The sequence below is a fragment of the Festucalex cinctus genome, chromosome 11 (assembly GCF_051991245.1).
Source record: "Festucalex cinctus isolate MCC-2025b chromosome 11, RoL_Fcin_1.0, whole genome shotgun sequence".
Taxonomy (NCBI): Eukaryota; Metazoa; Chordata; class Actinopteri; order Syngnathiformes; family Syngnathidae; genus Festucalex; species Festucalex cinctus.
Window position 1 is genome coordinate 13210224 of NC_135421.1, and position 23311 is coordinate 13233534.

A 23311-nucleotide genomic window follows, 5' to 3' on the forward strand; every position below is an offset into this window, starting at 1 on the left:
CTTGTTCAAGTTGGCATTATACTGTACCTTATACAGTATTGGTATCGTGCAACAACATACCAAAAAAATAAAATAAAATAAAAAACGAAAAAAAATGTTCAATTTGCTACTTTAATATCGCCACCCTCTTTAAAATAATTGCCAAAGCCATTTTTTTGCAAATTTTTTTTTTTGCCTAAATCATCTCCTCATGATGCAAATGGTTCATTTTTTTGTTTTTCCTGAAAACTGAAAAAAAAAATGAATTAGCCGATTATTTTAAAGGATCATTGTGCAGTTTGTCACTGTTTTACTCACGACTACCACCTCTGGCTTTAAGTGTTATTGCAGCATCTGTTAGCCTCGTTCATTGTGCGTGTGCGAGTATGTGTACCATCTTATTAAAGTGACAGCCACAGTTGACAAACGAAGACATGACTTCAAATGAGGTAAGAAAAACTCCGCTCCTCCCCTCACCAAAGAAACTGTGGAGTATGGGGGGTCCGCGCACGCTACTTTAATGGGAAGATAAAAGCTGATAGATGCAGTCAGAGTAAAACAGTCTGGGCTCTTTGTAGTCATCTGGGCATTGCTGGAGCATGTATGATGTAGAAAAAGCTATAACATTACCTTTTTAAAAGGCACAATGCACCTTTAAGAAGACATCGATATACTAATTGAAAGAATAGACAAAAAACATTAATGCCTCACAAAAGGAAACAACTATGGTTACATCACCTTCCCAAACTCTTTTTCAAGGGTCAAATGCTGCATTTGAGGAATCTGGGAAGTCAGATCTATCCCACTTGAATTGTCCAATAGTGTTCGAGGCAAATGTAAACAACAAAGATGGCTGACGCCGTCACTTCAAATCACGTAGTGTTACATGAACCTAAGTCAAAGAACCACATTACAGTAACGATACATAAATATAAATAAATAGATGTCTAAAATTTTGTAAATTATGTTTTACCATTCAAGGTCTGTCTCTCCATTCAGCTCGCCATTGTCAAGTGACGCCCGTGCCCACTTCCTGGTATGAAGTTAAAAAAAAGTCCACTTCCTACTTTCCTTGAATGCAGCATTCAAGCCATTTGTGGTACAGTACATCAAACGAGCACTGACTCTAAAATGGTAGAAATTCAAACGGGTTGATGCATAAAAATAAACAACTGCTGAGATAAAGTTGTTTATTTTGACTTTATTTTTACAGCACTTTTTCTGGCATGCACTCTCTGTATAAGGACTAAAAGACAACATTATTGCATGACTACTCTGCATGAAGTATAAAACACATTTGAAAGAAGTTCTACCAGGGCACTGCATCACTTGGCCACCAACGCAAAATGGCCACTGGTTGAATTGAAATCAAATATGTCAAGCCCCTGCGGCCTTCCTGGCTGCCTCCAGATGGTCCCTGTGGAGTGTTTATCAGGCCCATCTGAGACTGGGAACTTGAGAGCGTTGATGTTGGGTGGGCAGTGTGGTGCCACGCCAAGCCGCCTGTCCCCAGGAGCCCGAATATGATCCCCCGCCGTTACCTGCCCCCCCCCCTTGTCTCCAAACCTCCTCCCTCCCTCCTCTTGCACCTCACCACCGGCTAGACTTACTCCCACCTCTGCCCTGGGATAGACTTTCTTCCACCTGACAAGGTTTGGCCTGGATTACTGGAATACCTGGACAGGTGGGTGGACCGGAGAAGGTGTCAAGTTTGGCTACAACAAGCCAGCCCAGTTGGAACTTGGCATATCATTCAGTTTCCAAAGTCCTCTCTAATTATCCCATGAATAAATAAGCTGGGTTGAAGCCATGTTAATAAAGTTTTGATTTTCAGCCGCCCTGCATCATTCGGATCCCGCCGGCTAATTAGGCCCCGTCTTGGGTTTCCCTGTCATGTGCGACATGAGTCTATCAGAGCCGCCCGTCAGACTCGCGTGGGTCACGGGACGTCGCGCTCGGACAAGCCACGCAAAGCCAGAGAGGGCAGCAAAAGCCGCAAACGTTCCAAAGTTTACTGAGATGTGGAAGAAACGAGTATAAAAATGTAAATGCAGCAACACACATTTCATATACTGCAGAATGGTTTGCATTGCAATTTTGCTTTGCTTATTACTAGTGTAAATGTCAAAAACTGAGACATTTATTTTTGGATCCCGCCCTCAATTTCTTTCGTCAGGAAACATTCCAGAGATTGTATACATAAAATTTCATTTTCATTCACGAGTAATTTTACTCTAAACTGAGTAAATTTAGTCCCACTGTAAATAGAGTTACATTTACACTTGGGAGAGACTTTAAAAAAACAAAAACAAAGTCACTCAAGGGTTGAGGAAGAAACACACATTTTCAGGTTGGGAGAAACCCATTCTACTCCCTGAGGCATGCAGCTCCTGCTGTGTGATAGTATATCACTCATGTCAGATGGAATATTTCTAACTCCAAGAGGAAAACAAAAACAATGTATTTGGTCGCTTGGATATAAGCAAACAGTAGGAGTGGCATAGCTCAGGTGGTAGAGTGGCAATCTCCCAAGGTGAATGTTGTGAGTTTGTTCCTCAACCCTTGAGTGACTTCCCCCCCAACCCATTTTTTTTAATTTTTAATTTTACTATCTTCCAAGTGTAAATGTTATTCTAAAACTGTGTCTATTTGGCCCCACTCTAAATGGAGTCAAATTTACTCTACAGAATTTATTGTGTACGTGTACATCACACTGAGAACTTGGTGTAATATTTTGTCCCTCTCATGTTACCAAATACTGTAAGTTAACCCATGTGTGAGAGACACGCTTCAGTATGATGCAGTGCAGTTTTGCACCATGTTCATATACAATAAATGAATTCCTCTTTGGACAGCTCTTAGATGGATCTTCTTAAATTGTTCAAGCGTATGTAAGTCGGATTGTTTATCTGTTCGGATTGTATATTTTAATCAAGTACAATGCAATGTGTAATTAATTAATCAGCTGCAAGCCTTGTGTATTATTAATGGCTAATTATTGGTACGCTGAGGAAGCTTGCCGTCCAATAGTGGAGATCTGGTTTGACATGAATAAATGTATGCTTCCAATAGTCAAGATTCACATCACTTATTAATTCATACATATTTGTGTGAATAGCATCTGTATGTATATATATATATATATATATATACATACAGACACTGCACCGATCCGCCAGTCGATCTCTCGCTCCATCCTACCCTCACTTGTGAACAAGACCCCAAGATACTTGAACTCCTCCACTTGGGGCAGGATCTCATTCCCGACCCGAAGAGGATACGCCACCCTTTTCCGACTGGGGACCATGGTCTCGGATTTGGAGGTGCTGACTTCATCCCAACCGCTTCACACTCGGCTGCGAACCGCTCCAGTGAGAGTTGTGAGGTCACGGCTTGATGAAGCCAACAGCACCACATCATCTGCAAAAAGCAGAGATGTAATGCTGAGGCCACCAAACCGGACCCCCTCAACGCCTCGGCTGCACCTAAAATTCTGTCCATAAAAATTATGAACAGAATCGGTGACAAAGGGCAACCTTGGCGGAGTCCAACCCTCACTGGAAACGAATCCGACTTACTGCCGGCAATGCGGACCAAACTCTGACACCGGTCGTACAGGGACCGAACAGCCCGTAACCTGGAGGCGGGGCTCGTTGGCGAGCGCCTGGTGGCCAGGCCTGCGCCATGGTGGGAGGGGCCAAAGGGTGCAGTGTAGGCTGGGTGGTAGCCAAGGGAGGACACCTTGGTGGACTGACCCCCAGCTACAGAAGCTGGCTTTATCTTCATACATTTACTAAAACATTTGATATAACCAGTATTTTCTTTCTAAAACAAAACTTTCCCGAATAACTTTAAATTGGTTTAGAAGAAACAAAGAAAAATAAGTATGAGTGATTTCAGTAGTCAGTCTATAAGGAAAGAGATCTCCCGCTATCAGGCGAAACACCCACCAACCCCCTGCCATGTGCACATTGTTGAACTACATACAGAAAATTGCTTGGCACTAAGTGTATTATTGTTTGAAGGTACATTTGTCGGGCCCTGGGTGGCATCATTAACACAGTCTGGAGGAACGCATTTAAATCAGGTGGCATTGTTATACGCCTGACCACTACTGTTCGGGCATGTGATTAATGTCCAATTGGGTGATTAATTTCACAATGGTGATTTGGTTACATTGCATTTGCAAGAAAAAGTTTGCGAGCACTTTGGTATTACCCGACTTGATCTGCAGGAATTGGTCATAAAATATATTCTAATCTTCATAATTCACAACAACTAGACACAGTTTTCTTAAATAAAACAAAAAAAACTTCACACCCTGAATATGTTTTCAATCAAATGTGTGCAATAGATTAGTTTTGCATTGATTTGTGTAACTTGTTAGTTGTTTGCATACAATATTTTCTATAGATATAAACTCACAAATCAAAGCGCCCAATCATCGACAAAAATCTATTCTAAGAAGATCCGTTAAAGTATCTAAAAATATGCATTTGCAGTAATGAAACAAAGGACCTTCTCACCAATGAACATTGTGTTTTCTATGGGGTATATGCTACGGAGGAGGCGGGACTTCCAACTTCCTGGATTTCAAACATCAGCTTAGTTTCCGTTTCCTGTTTGCGACGTGTGGGCCGCGTCCCTGTTCTTGCGTTTCCGCTTTTGTGCCCCTCGGTCGCGTGTTCCTGTTGACGGGTGCGAGTGTGTCTGTCTCAGTTGTCCGAAGCATTTCAGAGGTTGGGGGGTGTAGGGATGTGGGTTTGAGTGTTGGAATGCGGTCATCAGTGGCTGGAAACGACGTTGAGGTGTGAAACCCGGAAGTCGGAAGTCCATGACATCTACTCCATTGTTTTGCTGTAGTGTGTAATGATGTGTATAGTGTTTACATTGTTTAAAGCTTCAGGCTTTTATTTTGGTGTGAAAGTTTGAGTTTTGAAAAGAAGAGTTGGCTGTGTTTAGGTAGCTTTAGAAAAGTGCGTTTTGTTTAGACAGTAGGGAAAATGGAGCTAATGTTTGTGAAATGTGTTTTCTCATTTGAGAAAAACTAATAACTGGTTGAGCCTCGGTTAGTGCAATAACCTCGACCAAACTGAAAATTAAAGCTTCAGTTGGAAGAGTCCCGGTCCTTAAGTTGTCCTTAAAAAATGCCTTGATAAACTTGGGAATTAATTTTCTGTTGTCAACAATGCGTCTAGGCCCCGATGAAGCAACATTTCCCATTATTAAAGAGATACAAGACTTGTGAAAAAAAAAAAAGAATTTTCAATTGATGTTGAGCGATTATGACTTTATAGTACTTTTTGTATTAAGTACAGTATCGGCCATTTTGGACAGTCACATGATCATCGTGACATATCGCGTGCGTAAATATACATTGAATTATTGCATCCTACGGCAGACATCAAAGGTGGAATTACGCCTTATAGCAAAGAAAAACTTCTTCAAAAGCAGTACAGCCGCGGAGGACTCGTCAAACATTTATGTCCAGCCGAAAGTGAAGATGAAACCGGACGATAAGGAGGACACATTTAGCCGGCCGGCTCATAGCGAGTCAAAATCGGAGACTGTCTACAAGTTACGTCTTACAGAGGCTTAAATTACCAGTCATGTCACCATTGACATTGTTCACTATAGAAATGTAAGTTGTGGATGGTCCCTAACCTGGACGGTAAACATCCGGGTAACTTTTACTCTTCCAGTCCATGCTACATGTGTCTAGGACACATGTAGCATGGACGCTTTAGCCCACATTACGAGCAGCCACCCCCCCACCGCCCCAGCCCCACACGGAATTATATAAAACCAGACGTGCTGAGGATTTTTGATACTTAATTGGCTAAAAAGAAAATTCAGGGAATAAAATGCCAAAGATATTTGTACTTTTTTCTTTATACACAATGCCTAATCCAATACTGGAAAATGAATTCTAAGTCTTAGGTGTCTCTCCTTTCTCAATTGTGGTGATTTTGCAAGGTTGCTGGAAAAGCCATCAGATGGGTGATGCTGTCCTCTAATGGATTATCTGTGCAATGCATGTGTCATATCATATACATCAGGGTTTTAATGGGGAAAAAAATATACATGTGGAATAGAAGGCTCAAAATGTCTTGTATTTAATATGATACGTTTGGCATGATAGGGGTTATTCAGACACCTGAGAAAGCACAATATGTTTCCTTTACTTAAGCAAACTCTCAGGATGTATCATTGAATTCAACGGGGCACTGCTTGGAAGGTGTCAGACATCAGCTATTTGCCGCACTGTGTGATTGGCCAGTTTGTGTTTGGGGGGTTGTCTTTGTCAGCAATGGTAGCCTTCATAGTCACTACTGACCCACTGATGTCACTATTCTTTGTCCTACAGTGGCTTCTTCTCTCACACTGATATCGTCGATGGTGAAAGAGGCTACAGAAGCCTGTAATTAGCTGCTTGGCCCCTGGGGGGTTGGCTTGTATGACCCGGGCAGCCGCGGAGCGCTGACGCCGCCTGATCAGATGAGTAATTCTAAGCATGGGCGGGTGAAAGACATCCGCCGGTGCACTTTGTCACCAGCGCTCCCATGAGTCAGGGCGGACCGGATAGAGACTCACAATCTAAGCAAAGACTTTGGAACACACCGGCGGCCATAACTCAAGGAAAGTGAATGAAGGTGGGTGGTAACCTGAGTCAGGCAGGGAGGGGGAGCGGTGTTGGCCCTCGGTCAAGTGCCTTGAATCCCGCTAACGGCTCGTCTCTGGTTGCACTCCACCTGAGAAGCCGACCCCGACGAGAGAATTCAAAGAGAAGCGTTGAAGACAACCTCAACCTCCTTCTCATCACTTTCCCATCTACAATCAATGGAGATTTCAAATTTATACGAGGACTCATTAAAATGCTGAACACACACATACACACGCTTAATTCCATCCGAGTGGCAGTCCAGGTGTAATTGTGCTTCATGTTGTGAAAGCATTCCCGGGTGGGTCAATAATCGCAAAAATGTGTTGCAGACAGGCCTTTATAATTTTGCCGCGGCTAATTAAAAAGACGGGAGAAAAGGGCGTCATCAAGGACGCGCTGGGAGACGCACACCTGAGACGGCGCAGCCGCTAATGCTTTAGGCAACTCGGCGTGACCTCGACACCGTCGCCGTTTGATGTTTGCGACCGAGCTTGGAAAAAAAGAAGACAATGGAGGCTGGATGGGAAACTGGTGTTGCCCTTGAGGGAGGGAATCAAGTCAAAGGCAAGAAATGGAGAGGTGATAGTGATAAGGGCAATTGGGAAAATATCACATGGCTTGGAAGAGTTGATTCCTCCTCTTTGCGATGCACACAACAGTGATTTAGTTCTAGTTTGGATTTAGTGCAGCAAATCATGATTATTAGCATAAAAATTTGACGGTCATGCTAACCATGAGGTGAGCGTGCTAACCACTGGGCTATTAGTATTTTTGAAACAACTCAAAACAAAACAAGGTATACCATTTCTTTGTCCGTGTAGGCTACTTAGAAAGGTCAGATGCTAATCTTGTTACTGGCTTTTATGATGTTTATATGATATATCTGCTGTAACCTAAAGACCAGCCAATGATGCTACAGGTAGGCAGCAGGAAAGCAATTGAGTGGCCCAAGTTGTGGATGATTTCAAAATGTCAGATGGGTGCTGTTTAAAATAATAATAATAATAATAATAATAATAATAATAATAATAATAATAATAATAATAATAATAATAATAATAATAATAATAATAATAATAATGTCAAATAAGAAGATAAATAAAAGATATAACCTGGTCATAAAGTTTAAATTAAGAATGAATACGCCTCCATCCTACCTTTTCATTTTATTATCAGTGTCCCATTAACCACCAATGAATACTCAAATGATTAGACTAGAACTACGCTATGTGTATTTCTTGTAAGTTTCTGAGTTTTTTTTTTCTTCTCACAAATCTACCACTTTATAAACTCACAAATCTCTCACTTTAGAAAGTGGCAAATTTGCAAGTTTTTTTTCTTGAAATATTGCCCCCACCCTCTAAAAAAAAAATGCATTTATACGTGGCCCTAATATGCCGTCGTACAATAGGCCTCAGGCAGAGATTATTGTATACCGTATTTTCTGCAATGAATGACATATTTTAAAACTTTTTCCATATATAAGGCGCTACAGTAGAGGCTGGGGTTACGTTATGCATCCATTAGATGGTGCTGCGCTAAAGGGAATGTCAACAAAACAGTCAGATAGGTCAGTCAAACTTTATTAATAGATTACAAACCAGCTTTCTGACAACTCAATTTACTCCCAAAATGAATAAACAGCTGTTTTATTATTTTCTCTGAGTTAAAGTATTAGTATTAGCTAGCGATCCAAGATGGTGGGATCTTCTGCACATGCCCGTCACCGATCATGCAGGGTCACCGACAGCATCTTGACAGCGAGACCTGTTGCGGCTCAATATTGATCCATATATAAGGCGCACTAGATTATAAGGCGCATGGTCAGCTTTTGAAAAAATTGAAGGCTTTTAGGTGCGCCTTAAAGTGCGGAAAATACGATAATTTCATTAAATTGAAGTTACACCTTTTGTTTTCGTTTTTTCCCTGTTACTTTTGGGCAGGCCAACCCTGAATGCAGACCAAGACATTTTACAATATTACTCATGTTCCAATGCAGTTCTTGTCAGCTGACATATTGACATCAGAATGATCTTTATTGGGCAAGTATGTTTCCGAGCACACAAGTCTGTGTTTTTTAGGGCTACTGAAGTACTATCGTACAGATGCTGCTGTTGAATGTAGAGCTTAAGGAACATGTAGGTTCCTTTCATGCGCTTGAGGTGGTGCAGTACAAGGCCCCCAAAAGACTTCATGATCACATACGTATACGTCAGAGCAACAGGCCTGGAGGCGTTCAATCTCGATACTGCAGGTTTTTGGGAATAATAGTGAATCATTTGAAGCAGTTTGGGAATTCTCACAACTCCATGGATCTGTTGAAGATAGGAGTGAAGACTAGAGCCAGCTGGTCAGCGCAGAATTTTGGCAGGTAGGGAAACACGCAATCTGGCCCTGCCACCTTTTTGATCTTTTCTTGCTTGAAGAGCCGTCTTATGTCCTGTTTGAGGCGGACATATATTCGTGTTTCAAGGCAAACAGTGTACACTGGCATTACAGTTTCAGGATACAAAAAAAACCAAAAAAACTAATGCATTACGTTACAGAAAAAAAACAAACAGTCAGATTACAGTTGCATTTATTTGAAATGTGAATTATTTTTACAGGATTACATTTTTTGATTTTGAGGAAAAGTCGAGTCATTGCCCGCTTTTTAACTAGTTGACCAAACAATCATGGAGTAAGTGGTCACAATTTAGCTTAATGGACCACCATCGCTCATTCCACATAGGGTTTTTATTGGCCAACAATTAAATGAGAGTAAGCACTACTCTTAAAGCTACACTTTGTAGCAATTTTCCCAAAAATATATTTACAATAGCCTTTTTATTTGACAATTTATGACTAAAACATTTTTTAATTAGTAGATTAACACCTTATCTGTTCATAATGGAAACTCCTGCAAGGCTCTGGCCAATAGTTGTCAGACTGAATTCAAATTTCCCGCCCTCTGTCTGCTGATGTGACGTCACATGCTCAGTGTGTATGTGAAGAAGGGAAAATGCAGTTTCCTTTTTCGGCCACAGGTGGCAGTGGTGATTCAAAATTCAACTTTCTGCGTTCAATAGCTTTAAAGCAACCTCGTGAATTCCAAAACCATACATATTAAATATGACCAGAGACAATACAAATATGTAAAAACATATATCGACCTTTTAAAAACATTTGTCATTGGAGTAATCCAAAAGTAATTAAAAAGTAATCAAGTTACATTATTTTAATATTATGTTACTTGGATTACGTTAAGAACTATATATATATATTTTTTAACAGGTAACTATAGGAACTATTGGAATACTTACGAGGACTAAAAAATTTTTGTATCAAGTGTAATCGGTAGAGAGTTGACCGTTCTTGTTTGGGATACCTGTTTAGTCCCTACCTTCTTTACCATCGTGTTTACACAAGCTCTTCGCATTATTTTCATGCCTGCTCTTCCGCCTCCTTTTCTTACGCCGTCTTTCTTTGTCCTTTCTCCCACAGCTCGGAAATCTGCAAGGCTTGCTCATCGGCGCCAGCCTCTGTTAATCCCCTCCCAAAGCACCTTAGCAACGCTCGGAATTTAGAGATGCTAAAAAAAAAAAAAACACATACACACACACACACCACGACGACAACTATTCTTAACGCTGGGCCCGTATTGGCACGAGTGGCCACATCTTGAGATGTGTGTGTTTTCCATAAGTAGTTGAGAACAATCTGGAAGGCAGTGATAACCAAGGATCTCTCAAGTGTATGTGTGTGCGCATGTGTTTGTAATGGGAATGTATGTCTGTGCCATATGATGCCAACAAGCTGGTAATCCTTGCGTGTTGTCACCTGAGATGCTTCATTATCTAGTCCCCCAACACCTCGTTGAGCAGGCACCCCGACCGGACTCACGCCTTTTGTACAGACATCAATGAGTGGTGAGAACGTCAACGTAAGACCAGGAGTCATTGAATGTAGCATGTTATTGTGCAACATGTACCTTCAAAAAAATATAGGAAGTTGGACAAATAGCACTAAAGAGCTCTCTCTTGAAGTTTAATTGAGATTTTTGGGGGGAATTAAACACATTTCCGCTACTACAGTTTCAAGTTGCAATATCACCATTCAGATGGCTGACATCCCTTTGTTACTTTATTTTAATAAATAAATAAAAAACAAAAAAAAATATATATATATATATATATATATATATATATATATATATGTGCTGTCAAACAATTAAAATTTTTAATCTGATTAATCACACTTTTTAATTTTGATTAATCACGATTAATCAGCTAATTTACTTGCGTAATATAAAATAAATACAAATTACCATAATATTTTGACAACGCATTTTATGATATGAATGTCATTTGCAAACATTGATTAAATGCATGTACACAATTGCGTGCATGCGCGTATTGCTCAAAATGTAACAGCATCATATAAATTGTGTGCAATTCAGCAATTATTAATTGATTAATTAATGCGACAAATTAATCTTTTTACGCTTGAACTTTGACATTCCTAATATATATATATATATATATATATATATATATATATATATATATATATATATATATATATATATATATATATATATATGTATGTATATGGACCAGCAAAATATTGTAAAATGTCCACCTCTTATAAACATATTTTTCATTTTTTTCTAAAATAAACCTTTACTAAGCAGGGTAATATTAAATCAACGACGTGAAGTAGTTATGTTTGTCCTAATGTTACAGCAAGTGAATATTTTGTAAGGAAACTTTTTGTATGAAGGTTAATGTTACCGCTACGTGACAATTTTTTACATGAAACCATTGTATGCTTGTTAAGACTTAACGTTACACCAACGTAACTACCAACGTAATTTTATTTTATTTTTTTTTATAAGATATGGGGACAATACCAGTACCGACAACACACATTTTTTACATTTATAAATATAGGGATATATAGGTCTTTCTTTAAAATTATACTTCATTGTTTTTTATTTTTTTTGTTGGGGGGGGGGGGGTTATGTATCAGAAGTAGTAGTGGTATCAGTCCTTGGTATCGGAATCGGTGACTTTACAAAAGTTGAGTACTCGTGCTGGTATCTGTCTGAAAAAAGTGATGCAACATCTCGACTTTTTCCCCACCACGCAAACATATCAAATCATGTCAACATAAGTAAATAATTTGAATGTGAACGTCACAGCAACTTTTTGTGGGAAAATTATATGGTAAATGCATTTCAGCTAAATGCATCCATCAAAAGGCTCTTTCTGTCACCTAAAAAGTCTACTTAGAGTGGATTCCTTTCGTATGAAAGCCAACCAAGTCCTCATAAGAACAAGCACTGCTGCGTACATTATTTTAAGCCAAGATAAATTCTCTATAAAGCAAGGTTAAATTGCTAGTACCAATTATTCTGTCAGCCCTTCCATTTGTTGGCTTCTCACATTAGCAGTGGCCCCACTCCACCCTCCCTCTTCTTTCTCTACTCACAAAAATCAATTACTTTGGGGCTACAGTAAATAATTGAGGGCGCACTCGTGACCTTAGAATTTAAATAGTTAAAAATGGTAATAAAATAAAATGAAAAACTCAATCTCCAGTTACAGTTTTTCACAATTGTCAACACACGTTTCTCAATACAATAACAAGAGGCAGCATGTGGCGTCACTTATGTGTCTGGTTTGTCAGAAACGGATGCATTTCAGACCCACCAAATCCCTTAAGACAAAAACTGTTTTACTTCTTCTCATTCCGAAGGTAGTTTTGAAGCTTGTACAGAGGTGGAAGGCTTCGAGTGTGATTCATTGGCCATGGCCCTTTGTGGTGAAAGCAATTTTCACCACACATTTTAAGTTTGTGTGAAACCACAACGGCAGTGTGGCAGCCAGTACTCCAAAATGAAGTCATAACACAAAGGATTAGATTTGTTTGTTTTTCAAAATATACTGAGGATCAAGGAGTGCAGTATATCACACACATTGGGGTATATTCACTAAGAATGCACTGCGTCCGCTAATAGCGCGAAATATTGCACTACGACTGCACCCGCAGTCTGCGCCCAGTTACCCAGATATTCACTATATATTGCTCTAATCATATACCGGTGCAAACACGCCCACAAAACTGACAGCTTGGAGCAAATTTGCACCTGATTTACCACACATGGCAATGGATTTGCGCCAAGAACATGGTTGTTATAGTAACAGTTGTGAGAAAGATGACAATATCAGAAAGCGAGCTTGGACCGAGAGTAAGCGTTTATAGCGCCATTAAGCTGTACAGAGCAGAGAGGACGACAACGACGTCATTCATTCATAAAGTACAAATTATTGGTGTGGTCGTTTTAAAAAAATATATTTTCAGAGGTTGGCATGGGCGTACATTATGCATTGGCACGTTAAATCAGCTGGGTTACGTTATGTGTCCTAAACCAACATAGAAAAATCTCTCTCTCTCTCTCTCTCCTCTCTGCCTGATCAGCCAGAGAGGGACGTGCACCATGCGTCTCCACACCATGCAATGGTGTCATGATCATGGTGCGGCAGGTTAATACATGCTTTCCATAAACGTTATTTGCGTCACGCAAAGTCCATGTGGCTATTTGCGCTGGCGTTAGTGAATTAGACGCTGTATATCAAATGAGTCTCATTTGCATAGGTGGGCATATTTTGCGTCAAATGTATGCAAATTACCTAATTTACATACGCGCAAGTAACACCGGCGCACCGTGGCGCAATCTGGTTGGCAGCGCACTTAGTGACGGATTTTCCCATCTGCACGTGTTTAGTGAATTAGGCTCTCCCGGTTAGCGCCGTGCAAACCTTTAGTGAATATGCCCCATTTTCTTTTGTATTGCTATAACTAGCTGGTTTTAGATGGTTGCCCAGTTTCATGCAAGCAAGTCAGGGCCAATCTGGGCTAATGGTGAGTACAAATTTTGCTACCGTGGTTGTATTCACAAAGCAGGTTTAGTGAGAAATCTGGATAAAGAAACCCTGAAAAGTGGGAAATTCTGCGTTTTCTGTTTCAGAAAGGGAGGTAACTGAAACCAGAAGTAATTCTAACCTGTTTCATAAAAAGAGGTAATTTAACGTCTCGGTCAGTTACCGTGGTAACATGGTCCATGAATCTAACCAGGTTGGTAGCAGGTTTTCTCCAATGAAGCTCGAGTTTTTCCCTGTACCCGCCTCCTTTCAGCCACACATGACAATTCATTTCCTCATTCATTCAGTCCGCTGTGGCGACTTTTTTCGTAAATACGCTTGTAGTCTATAGCGTAAGTCCACTTTTGTCACAAACATGGCATGTGATTTTGACAATGAACCTATTGATGAAGGTGCCTTAATTGCGCAGGGAATTAAATATTCATCGCGAGAATGTTATCAGACCGCGTATAAATATTGGGATTTCCGCACAGTTACTGTTTCACATCACAGTCCATCATCTACATGCACGTCCTTACATTTGCAACATTACCAGACGTAGTCATATGCGCTAACATCGGAGCAATAGTGCGCGCCAGTTTTTTTTTCTTATGTCCGTTTGTGTTTTATATTTCATCTTAAATTAAGTCTGCTTCTCCATCGCTGGATTGCACCTAAATGAAATGAATTAATGAGCTATCATTCAACAGGTTTCCCCTGTAATACTGTGATTGCAAAGGACTATACATTTAAATTTACGCATTGACCCGAGCAGCAATGAGCATTCTCCCACGCCGCCTTCCTCTATGGGGAGCCGTTTTTTTTTTTTTTTTTAAATAGACATATTCAAATATGAAATATGATCGCTTTAAGATTTTTGGTTGAGAGGGGGAAAAAAAAAAAAAAAAAAAAAGCAACGCGGAGGCAGAGGGCGGTGCCGCGCTTGGCTTCTTCGTTGCCATGGTGACTCAACAAATCGAGGCTCCATTGAGGCGGTCTTTTAACTCTGGGAGTAAGTCCAGATGCGACGACTCAGCGTTGATAGAACTCACTGGCAGCCCCTCACCTGTGGCTGCCTGTGGATCTCTCTTTTTTTTATCTGTAGAAATTGTTTTTTTTTGTTATTTAACACATTTTAATTTTTTTTTATATAAAATATTCATTAACTGAACTAATGATAAAGATTTTTAAAAAATCCAGCAGGATTTAAAAAAAAATAAAAAAAATAAAAATAAAAATAAATATACATATATATATATATATATATATATATATATATATATATATATATATATATATATATATATATATATATATATATATATATTTTTTTTTTTTTTTTTTAAGTCAGAGTCCTAATCTTTAAAAAAAATTACCTTAAAATGTCCAAAAACTGACCATAAAATGTCCAAAAAGACAAAAAGCAGAAACTGACCATAAAATGTCCATGAAATTGCCAAAAATGTCCGATTTGAATAAAAAAAAAAGCAGAAAATGCTTAAAAAGTAACAAAAAATTAGCAAAAAACAGAGTAGAAATCTTGAAAATTACCATAAAGTGACCACAAAATTGACAAAATAGTCAGAAAATTTATTTAAGAAAAGGCAGGAAATTTTCATTCTCAATTTTTTTGCGGTTCCAGCCAGATTTTTATTTATTTTTTTCAAATTTATTTTTATTTTTACTTTTTTTTTTTTTTTTTTTTTTTTATAATTTATTTGGCCTAAATTGCCTCTTTTGACATGAAAGGTTGCTGGCCCCTGAACTAGTAAATTGATGTGCAGATTTGCACATGTCGTAGAGGACTAATTGCAACACTAATCATTGCATCCAACAAAACTCATTGCAGCTCTGCTTACCTTGCCTTTGGCAAATAGTGCTGTCCAGTTGTGGCTTGAAAGTGGCGAATCACTACCCTGACCAACTGTCAAGTCAGCAGCCAAATTGTGACATCAAAATTCGACCAAATTCCGAATTGGTCATTTAGACATATTTTGTTTAAAAATAAGCATATAACAAAATGTTTTCTATGACTGTTTAACACTGCAGAGACCCAACTTGTAAATAAGCAATTAAAAAGTAATTTTCCATAACATCAAAAATAGCATTTATTTTATTTTATTTTCTTAACTTGGAAAGTATGTGTCACTTTATGCATAGCTCTGCTATATAAGACGACAACAGATGACAATTCAATTTGTCCAGTTGATAACCTCTGGCAAATTCCAACAAATATTTATTCAGCACAGGTAGAATGACGTGAAAATAAAAATGCAAATGGAATAAAATATCCAAAGTGCCTGTAAAGCTTCACCCATTCACCATTATTATGTCGGTCAGTGGTCAGACTCTACGACAAGGAACTTCCTACCAAGCACTCCTCCAAACACGAACAACAATACCATCTTATTTAGAGTAGAAGGTCAAAATTGCCGCGGCGATTGTATGGCGCATGTAAACATTTGCTGCCGCAGCAGATGAGCTCGACCTCTGACAAACGCAAGCGGCGGATCTCGCACGCGGCTGCTTCGAGCGGGTCAAACGGCTCATGAAATACACACGGGGCTGCCGAATATTCATTACAGGCATTTTGATGGCGTTTGCAGACGTGGAAATACAGCCAGTTCTTGGAAAACATGCCAAGTGAGGGACTAAGAGTATTAAGACCGAGGAGCTGGCTCCAGTGAAATGGAATGATGGAGGAGGGGGGATTTTGGAGACACTGTTGTTAGTATTTATCCTACTGCATGCTTTTGCTGAGATGAGTGGGAATGAGGATTGTTTCCACCATCAGGTAAGCCAAATTAAATAAACCCAAAACTGGAAAGATGATCACCAGATCTTACCACATCTCTCCATGGTGAAACATGTTAGCCATGATGGAGGCTTCACTCAAACATATAGAAAGAGGAAGCATCAGTCATTTCTTCTTTTTTTTTTATGGTCACAATCAAATTTAGTAAATGCAGAGAATTCCTGCGTAGTCATAGCTCACTATTAATTTTTTTTAAAAATGTGGAACCAATCCTCAGCTACTTTTTTGAGGGTTATTTTTCTGCTATTCCTGGAATGTCCTAAGATGCCACAAGAGGGCGCCAAAACCCTGGCTAATAGGAAAGTAGGAGATGGCTTAGTAAATTTAAAGTATAATTAAAAACGATCTAAGTTGTGACGTGAGTCACTTTTGCGTTACGTTTGTCATTGAACAGTATTTTGCCAATAGCAATGCTTAAAATATTTCTGTATTTCGGTCTGTATTTCATGCATACACACAAGTATACTTGTGTAAATTTTACTCTAAACCTAGTCTATTTGGTCCCACTCTGAACAGAATAAAATTTACACTTGGAAGAGAGTAAAACATTCAGAGTTAATTTGACTAAATTACTAATTTTAGTGTGTGCGAGAGAATTTGCCTATCCCTAAAAAAAAAAAATCCTATTAAAAACAAAATATTAAAGATTTTTCACTTAGAAATTCTAAATAAATTTAGTAAGGAGAGACTTGGACTACATTTTACTAATTTATTAAAAAATAAAAATAAAATCAGATCCCCGAGAGACCAAAAATTATGTTTTTGGTCTTCTTTCAGATATTAGCAAACAGTAGGCGTGGCATAGCTCAGGTCTCCCAAGCTGCAATGTTGCGAGTTAATTCCTAAACCCTTGTGTAAATTTGTCATTTTTTTAACTCTTTGACCGCCAAAAACGTTTAATTAATAGTGATCAGTAAAATCACGATATATGCCGCAATAAACATTAAATGACGTCAACTAAGTTTTTTATTTATTTATTTTTTCTCAGCCCAACGTCAAAGTACAGAGCTGCCTGGTTAATGGGTTGTGGAATCAAAAACACTAACTATGGCCAGCAGATGGAAGTATTGTCTCTCTTTTTGTGACCGATCAAAGCCTTTGTCATATCAAAGTTTTTTTTTGATAACATGTGGCAGTACAAGAGTTAACTAGTAATATTTAGTCAAACTCTCTCTTTGCAAAATTTTTAGAATTTTGGTGTGAAAGATATTTGATAGATTTTTTTTTCCATGGGTTAGGCAAATTCTCTTGTACACACTAAAAATACTTTTTGGAGTAAAATTTACTCTGAATATTTTACTTTCTATCAAGTGTAAATTTTACTCTGTTTTGAGTGGGACCAAATAGAGTCTGTAGAGTAAATTTGACTCAACAGAATTCCTCCAAAGGTTCATGCTTGAGCAAATAAATTAACATCAATGTCAGCTGGATTAGAAAATACAGTGTAATAACATTTATCTAATCATTAGAGTGGAATCACACACGATGCATCCAGCTCAATAGCTAATAGTGGGCGGGTTATCAATGGAATTATAAATGGATCAAATGTAAACGGTCTGATAGGCGACAAGCATCTAAAACAGCAGCGGGAGCAAATTGAGTAGGCTTAGAACCATTAGGGGGCATTGACTATTTCCTCACACATCCTTCTCTCTGCTTCCTATCTCACCTCTCACCTCACCCCTTTGGGGTCAGAGGTCAGCTGGCTCAAAGTGCTATCAGCGCGTGGCAGGTTGCAGCGGGCGTCGTTAAAAAAAACAAACAAAGTGGCGGTGGGGGTGTTAAAACGATGTTTCTTATCAGAACTTTTTGGCCCCTCATTAACCTCAGTGCTGTGTCTTTTAGAGTGATCGCCTGTCAGTATGGAAGAGAAATCCTTTACAGCATCCGGTGGCTTCTCTGCGCACCAGTGATACGCTCACATTATATGATCTGTCTACTCTGTGCGACTTAAAAAGTCTTGCAAATTCTCCAGCGACATCAAACTGGGCAAGTGAATCCTAAGACGATACAGCAAACATCTTACTTGATGGTGTCAGTTATTTCTGAAAAGAACGCCGTGGAGGCTTCATCAGTGTCATCAATATAAACACCAAGGATCGTCATACAATGATTTTGCCTTCAGGTGGTGGAGGAAAAAAAGGCAAGCCGATGGATGTACCGTGCACCGCGTTTCTGTAAGACGACGTCAATGACATGCCTGCAATCAAGATGAGCATTTAATTGAGTTTCATTTTAAACTCGTACAACACTTGAGATGCATTTTACGTATCTGCGGTGCTCTTTCCCTCGGAGAATATATTTTTGACCTTGTTGTTAGAGTTGGCAAATTTCCACACTGGAAGAATGTCTATTCTTATTTATGCAGAAGGTTGTTCCTGCTCGCTAACTTTCAAGTCTGCTTTCTTGCTATTTCAGACGCCATTATCCTCGTTCATGGGCACACCTGCCTTTTATGACTCATGCTTCAGCTAACAAGCTTTGTCACTGCAATTAGGGTACTTAAAAGTTTTATACAGCGGTACCTTGACTTATGAGTTTAATTCGTTCTGTGACCAAGCTCCTAACTCTATTTACTTGTATATCAAATCAGTTTGCCCTGTTGAAATAAGATAAAATGCCATTAAGTCACCCAAAACTCTTTTTTTTTTTTGTGTGTGTATTTTGTTTTTTTGATTTTTAAATGGTGTACTGGTGTACTCATGTGTGCCTTTAGGGAACATGGCAGATTGGAAGATGATGCGGAGAAGCAGAGTGTGGAGGCAGCAGTGACTTTCAGAACTCACGTTTAATCAAACAAAATTAAAGAAACAAACATGGTGCTGGCAGGCCAAGAAAACAACAAGGTACAAAGAAACAAGCAAGGCGAAACGTGGGAGGAGCCGACAGGGGAAAAACTGGACCTGAGAAACAATGACAATGAATCAACGCAGACAGAGGGGAGACGAGAGACGAGAGGAGGGAACCCACAACCTCACGGATGGAGACTAACACTCTACCACTGAGCCATGCCACCCCAATTTCAAAATGTTCTAAACTGTTATTGAGATTGAGTAGGTTGGATGATTGTAGTTTTGTTTTTTTTCTCAAATACTTGAATCCCTTTTTAGTGGAGTGCTTGTTGTGGCCCAGACACAGCCTATCTCCAGTGGCCCACATATAAGTGGAATTTGAGATCCCTAATCTAGACCAATCTCCAAAGTGGTCTGGACCCTGATTGGGCTACTTACGCCACCATCTTGTAAATCATCTCATTACTATTGCGTTATAATATTTTCCATTACTTTCACTATGTGCCCCTTTTTCAGCCTTTTGCATTGTGTAAAGCTTTTGCGCGTTGTCCTGCTCTGTGCCTCTTTTTCAGATTTTCTTGAGTCACACAGCTATCATACTATCAATTTATCACTGATGATATTAACCATTAACCACATCAGACTTTTGAGAGAAATCTGTGAAGAGCAGCAAAATCACAAACTCAAAGCAGCCCTCCAAATTGTTAGTTTTTATTGTCAGGATGAAAAGTTGCAAGATATTTTACTGATCTCAAAACATGCAGGTTGACATTTTCAAGTCAAAAGGCTTTTTGATTAATTTTGGTTGTCTCCACGAAAGGATGCAGGAAAAAGTAGAATGGTATTTTTGTTAAAAGAAAAGTCATTTCTTTCAGGTTTCATAAACTGTGGCTATGACCTTGCAGTTTAAAGAAAAAAAAAAGTCTAATTTGTGGCTGGCATCACAGATATCGGTTGGAACCATGCATCCTTCATTTTTTAATAACCAATGACCTCCATCTACAACGACAGTTAGCAGGATTACACACACAAAAAAAACATACCTGCATGAAACTTTGAAGGGATTGTGCAGGGGCCAAAGCAACGAACAAATATTTTGCTTCACATTCAACTTTTGGAAAATGTGTTTGAACTGTGGGAATATTTTAAAATGCCCCTGAAAAGCCCGAAATAAAGTTCAGAATTTCTAGTATGCTTTCCTGACATTTTGTCATCACATCTGACAGCACATGTCATGCATATAGACCTTTCACCGCATCAGAAGGATCTCAATATTCAAAGGTGTCAATCAGCAGAATGGTAGAAAATAAATGACAAGGCATTAAAAACTACAATAATAGTGAAGATGGTCATCAGCAATTGGAGAAATATACATTACCCTCCAAAACTGCTGAAAAGACAAGAAGAAAAATGGTCAGGGAGGCTATTAAGAGGCCAACAGCAACGTTAAACGGGCTGCAGGAATTTCTGCATGGCAAGTTCCCGCTGTTTAGTATAAGTGACAACAATTTGCTGTCTTCATGGGAAGCCTTCACTTATACAAAACATCTTGCAGTTTTGGGGCAGTTTTTCAGATGAAACTGGGGTGATGGTCATTGTGGAGGAAATTATGAACAGTTCCAAATAGTGCTGGCACAAACCTTCAGAATTCAGTGACAAATAAAAACCAGGTCAGGAAAAGCCTACTAGAACATCTGAATTTTAATTGTGGTTAATCAATGACACTTTAAATGGTAGCAGATGTGTGCTGACTCCCACTTAAATTAACATGAGTTTGAATGTGATTGGTTCATTCGGAACACAGCCGCATGCATCCCATGTTATTAGAGGGTGTGCACACTTTTGCAACCACATTATCTTAGTTTTTTAACTTCACCTTTGTAAAAGCTGGCTTTTCTTCAATGGAGATGGTCACATAAACGGTGGGAAGTTTTGGGAGAAAAATAGTCTTGGTCTTATTTAGCTTATCACAAAAACATTTGAAGAGAACATTTGAGTGGACTTGAGCTGTAATTCCAAAATCAGGTCTGATGATTCTAAAATATTGTTCCAAATGAAAGCCAAACTGAAGACATTTTATTTGACCTTCAAATTTTCTCAAAAGTGCACTAGCAAGAGAAACATGATCTAATCTATTCTTGAAGATCAATTCTGGAACTTCAAGATCTGCTTTAAACATCAGGCCATAATATAAAATAGCCTTCTCTTTTTAAACTGAGTGCTTATAGTTACATAAACTGTCTGTGTGGCTGCCCTTAGGGCACCACTTACTTACACCACTTACACATTTAATCAGTAGCCCATTCAATTGTGATGGCTAATCGCGCACTCGATAAATCTCTGCAGGGAAATCTACGAATACAAATATAAATTTTAAAACCAGTTTCCAATGTCACGCAGCTAATTTGATAGAAAATATGCCACTGTGTTTTGCGTATAAATGTCTAAATCTGACTCATGATCCTCACCGGCCACTGTTCTGCTGCATTTATTTTCTAGAGCGCCTTTCCTGCAGGTTGGCGCTGGAGCGAGAAGCGGGGCACGACTGTGGCAAGCAAAGTGCCTCTCCAAAAGCATTTCCTCTCAACCTGCCTTTCTCTCCCTTCCTCCTGTGGAGGTTTTGTGTGGTCCGAGCAACTGTCCTGCTTTGAAGGGGGTCACCCCGGATTCTCGCCCTCTCACACCTGCGCCGCTCCCAACCCCTGTCGTCCCCTTCGAGGAACCTACTGGGGCTTGTAATCGCTATTGTGGGAGCCATTGAGTGAGAAAAACTTCCCAACCTCACACCGCCCTGGCCTTGCTTAAAAAAAAAAAAAAAAATGGGGGTGTAAAATTCCAACAGTGGCGCTTCACAACGAGACGTTGTGACAAATAGTCTGCATTTAAACCTGCAGGCTGACCTCGTTTATCTTTGTTGGTGTGTGACCTTTTTATGATTATGATAAATGGTGCGTTCACTGACTCGTCACTTCTTGATTGCGCGATAAGGCGACATATTCAGTGTCAAGAAATTGCAAGCAAAAAAATAAATAAAAAAACATTGTTAAAGGGCAAAAGTTGCCAAATAAAGCAATTGCACACTAACTTTTATTTATTATTACGCTCTTCCACGTCCGTGCGGCGTTTGGGTGCTGTAGCCGCGCGCAGATAGCGCAGCAGCACCGCAGGATTAAGAGGCAGCAAGATTGTTAAACATGTCAACGTGTAATTGCACGATAAGGCCCCTTCGGAGGCATTCACTGGCCCAGTTGCTTTCTCTATTCCGCGCTAATCTCGCCCGCCACATTCGCTCTGTGCAATCTGTCTCCATAATCTTCTGTGACAGAGCAGTGCAGGCTGCTGCCTGATTTTTTTATTTTTTTATTTATTTTTTTTTCGGGAAAAAGGGGGAGGCGGAGACGTGCAGAAAATATGCAGAGGCGTGATAAAGTGACGCTAATTATCCCCATTTAGGACATGGCAGTGCAAGGGATCGGGGCTTTAAGCAAGCCGCAGCCTTAGCAGGGAATATATCAGTGGCCTGCATGCCTACAAGATAACAGTGGCGCACATTTGCAGAGATTTATTGGGAATGGTCAACGTTTAAAAAAATAACAAATAAAAAAACAACACATATACCCCCCCTACTCTTCAGGTGTCAGTTACGCGGGTCAACGTGCATGCTAGTCTCTTACAGGAAAAGACGCACAACGCTTCAAATGTTTACTTATTTTCTGTTTTTTTTTTTTTTAATGTATTTATTATAATCTACATCTGTTCAACATTTTCTTCCAAAAGTGAGGCCTCTCGCAGTTTTAATTGACACGACGGGTCAGTCTTAATCAAGTGTGAAACAACCAAGCCGGCCTTTAATGATGGATTTCAGATTAATTGATTTTTTAAATGCATAAGTAGGCATAAAGTTACCCTCATTTGCATGTGTATGGATATTAGTCTTCAGGCAATTAAAAAAGTAGTATGTAAATGTCAAAACCAGCTGCAGGCCTGTCATAAAATGGCGTAATGCACTAATTATGAAAAAAAATAAAAAATACAGGATTATTAATCTAATTGGCATGTCTATTAATTACAAAAAATGAGAGAAAAAAAAGAAACCAAACTGTCATTTCATGTGCCGATAGAATAGTCAATTACCCAGCATGCAACTTATCGCCAT

General features: G+C 39.3%; 1 protein-coding gene across 5 annotated transcripts in view; it reads right to left on the reverse strand.

Annotated features, from left to right (window-relative positions):
* LOC144030764 (uncharacterized) overlaps positions 1–23311 on the reverse strand; it is a 127934-nt gene that overhangs the window by 1235 nt on the left and 103388 nt on the right. The window lies entirely within an intron of this gene.